Source organism: Lactuca virosa, chromosome 8 (genome assembly GCF_052849685.1).
Source record: "Lactuca virosa cultivar CGN04683 chromosome 8, Lactuca_virosa_CGN04683_v6, whole genome shotgun sequence".
In the NCBI taxonomy this organism is placed as follows: domain Eukaryota; kingdom Viridiplantae; phylum Streptophyta; class Magnoliopsida; order Asterales; family Asteraceae; genus Lactuca; species Lactuca virosa.
The window spans coordinates 131,791,897-131,795,547 of NC_136433.1; the positions used below are offsets into that span (position 1 = coordinate 131,791,897).

A 3,651-nucleotide genomic window follows, 5' to 3' on the forward strand; every position below is an offset into this window, starting at 1 on the left:
ACAAAAGTCAACACTCGAGTCAACTGTCCATGTTGACCTAACTCGCCGAGTGCACATTTGTGACTCGCCGAGTCCCCATTATTCCTCAGAACATCGCGAAAACCCAACTTAACTCGTCGAGTCGTCTCGTTGACTCGCCGAGTTACCCATATCCATACTCGTCGGGGAAGACACTCATCGACTCGGCGAGTCCATTCAGACTCATTTCTCATTCAGACGATTTCAAGGCAGAAAACCTTCCCAAACTCTGGATCTAAACTCTAAAGGCTCGTTTATCACGTAAAGCCACAAGCTTTACGTCCATGCATGGCACTTTGGGCTTGGAATGCCAAGAACATACTTTATCAAGGGGTTTTCACTCAAAAACTCTATTATGGCTTAATAAAGCAAGGACCTTTGGACTCTAGGGACCTCTCAAGGTCCAGATCTGATGCCCAAATCTCTATATGAACTCAACACACTCAAAGTCCCAAAATGAGATGGAAAAAGCCCTAAACTCCAATAATATGAGATCTACCCAAACTAAAGAGAAAGGTATAAACTTTATACCTTTTACAGAAGCTCTTGGATGAATAACAACAGATCTAGCAGCTTCCTCTTGTTCCTTGCTTGAAATCCTTCTCTTCTCTTCCAAAGATGCACCAAGATACTCAATATTAGCTCACACTCTCTCTATTAGCTAAAAGGGCGATTAGGGTTTGTCTCAGTGAAGGTAAGCAGTTGATGAGCCGCAAATGAGGCTATAAGTGCCATTAAATAGGCCCCAAACCCGGGGATTTAGGGTTTCACTTCACAGTGTCTACTCGGCGAGTCGACTCTCTGACTCGTCGAGTAGATCATTAGTCCCACGTGGCACATCGCGACTCTACTCGACGAGTTGTAGCAGCAACTCGTCGAGTTGCTCAATAGCCCTAAAAAATAAATAAATAAACAATATATGATATGTGCATATTTAATCATATATTTTGCATAGAATCTTAATACTTTTTGGCTATTTTATTGTGATTATTGTACAAAAGGTGCTTAATTACGTTTGAATTGTATTTTCAGCCTAAAAGACATGCTCGGAAGCAAAAGGAAGTAGGACTAGCTATTGGAAGCAATGGAAGTGAAGAAAAAAAGAAAAAGAGTCAAAATCATGAAGAACTCGGCGAGTCAATTCCTGACTCGACGAGTCACGACGAACATTCGTGAACATAGAAGTCCTGTCATATACATATATTTAATGAAGGACTCGGCGAGTCGGTCCCTGGACTCGACGAGTCAACCCAAATCTATAAATAGGGACTTTGAGATCGACACCCGATTTCTCTCATGAAGACTTGGAGGCTAAGCTACGATTGAAGGTGCTGCTGAGGTGCTGGAAACCAGAGAATCAACCCTACATTCGTTTTTGAGGAGAATTAAGGCAAATTCAAGTTTACTCTTTACTTAATCTTTTGTTTGAACTATGTATGAACCAATTGATTTCATTTTTGAGTTAGTTTATGTTGTAATCATGAGCTAAGACTCATATCTTCTGTTTAGGATAGATGATTTTGTGAATATGGTTTGATTTTTGTGGTTGGATTAATTTAATTTGGTGAATATTGTTTTGTTAAGCTTGTTAAAGAACCTTATGTGTTAACAACTATTTTCTGTTAATTAACCAGTAAATTAAGTTGCATGAACATCTCTTAATTGCTAATCTCATATGATTTATGTGAAAACATTGTTATATGCCTAGGAATAGCGAACGTGAAACTAGGGTTAACTAGGGAATAGGTAAGTTAATGTGTGAGCTTGTGTGACAAACCATCAACAAGAGGTTAATTGAACGACCAATTCAATTAGCTACTACAAGTCTTACTTAACCCGAATCAATAAACTAGGAAATTAGTTAATTTAACCAACTGGCCATTGATTGAATTGATGTGTTTTCTAAGGATTAGTAATAGCGAACGTGAACCTAATCACACTAATAGATAGCCAATTCTAATTAATCTATTGCACTTGCCATAAAAATCAACCATAGGAACAAATGATTCAAACCTAAATAGAAGACTCCTTAATTATTGAATTTAGTTGAATTTTTGTTTGCTTAGCTGTTAATTGCTTAGTTTAAGTGTTAGTTAAGTTTCTAGTCTTGTAAAACTAGAGAAAACCCTTTCCTTTATTATTTGTTTTTAGATAATTCTAGTAGTTTGTTTAATTGTCGTTCCCTGTGTTCGATACCCTGCTTGCTAGATCTATACCACCAATTGACATGTACACTGCCTTTTGTGTGTCTAATTTACATTAAAAAGTAGGAATAAAACTAGTTCGTTTCACACACATCAAGTTTTTGGCGCCGTTGTCGGGGAACGGTTCAAAAATTAATTCTAATTGCTAGTGTTATCGACCCTTTGTGTGAGATTTATCTTGCACAAATTTACTGGTTTAGTAATTTAGTTATTAGGTTTAAGTTTTTGTTAGTTTTTCTGTTTTTAGTATTTTGATATAAAAAAAAATTCTGTCTTAACCTTGAACTCGCCGAGTGCAATCGAAGCTACTCGACGAGTCCAAGGCGAATTTCCATTTTCGTTTTTTTATTTCATTTTTGTTCTTTTTACGCGTGTTCTTATTTTCTTTCAGGTATTTTATGACCCGAGGATCAGGCACACCCTTGATCCCACCGCTCGAAAACCCGGAATCCACTCTTAGGAAGGACAAGAACAAACCCGTAGAATCATCTTCAACACCAAAGAAGTCACCTTTTAAGAGCCTCAAATCAGCTTTTAGCAAGAAAAAGGGTCAGAAAGTTGGAGAATCCAGCAACACGAAGGAAGACACCGAGTACGAAACCGAAGGAGAAGGAAACGAATTCAAATACGAAGAAGGAAGCGACATAGAAGGCGAACTAGCTAACACCATGGCTAACATCGATGAAGTTCCCATGGGCGAATGGAAGAAAAGGATGCGTGATGATACCGGCCCAGGACTCGTGCAACCTGCGATTCCCGCAACTGACACCTCTGAACTTAAGGGTCACATACTCGCCCAACTTAAGGAAATCCCATTCTACGGGAAAGATCACGAGGATGCATACAAGCATCTAGACGAGGTCAACGATATAGCCGACTACTTCAATGTCCCTAATGTGGCTCGCGACACCGTTTTGCTTCGTATGCTACCAGTTACATTCAAGGGAGCTGCGAAAGATTGGTTGAAATCACTCCCTCCAGGATCCATCACCACTTGAGCTAAGATGTGTGAGGAATTTATTGATCAATTTTGCCCTCCATCAAAGATAACAAAGTTGAAGAAAGCCATAGCAAACTTTGAGCACCAAGCTGGCGAATCACTTTATGAGGCGTGGGAGAGATACAAGGGCTTATTAAGGAACTGCCCACATCATGATCTAAGCAGCCAACAAGAAGTCTCCATTTTCTATGATGGAGTGAACGTGACAACTAGGCAGCTCCTTGATTCGCAAGGACCACTCACAAAGAAGGCACCCCCGGTGATAAAACAACTAATTGAATAGAATTCTCTAAGCACTCTAGAGAATATCATAACCCAAGGAATGAACCAAATCGAGGGGTGGTGAACTCAGTTACTGATAGCATGGCAGCAATGATGGATAAGTTGGAGAGTTTGGATCGAAGAATGACTAAGATGGAACAATCCATC

The 3,651-nt window shown here is 39.4% G+C and overlaps 1 non-coding gene across 1 annotated transcript; it reads right to left on the reverse strand.

Annotated features, from left to right (window-relative positions):
- Positions 1-3,274: 3,274 nt before the first annotated feature.
- LOC145134975 (small nucleolar RNA R71) lies at positions 3,275-3,381 on the reverse strand. The gene has a single exon (XR_013719457.1). It is a non-coding gene; the product is annotated as a small nucleolar RNA R71 (small nucleolar RNA).
- Between the last annotated feature and the right edge of the window lie 270 nt (positions 3,382-3,651).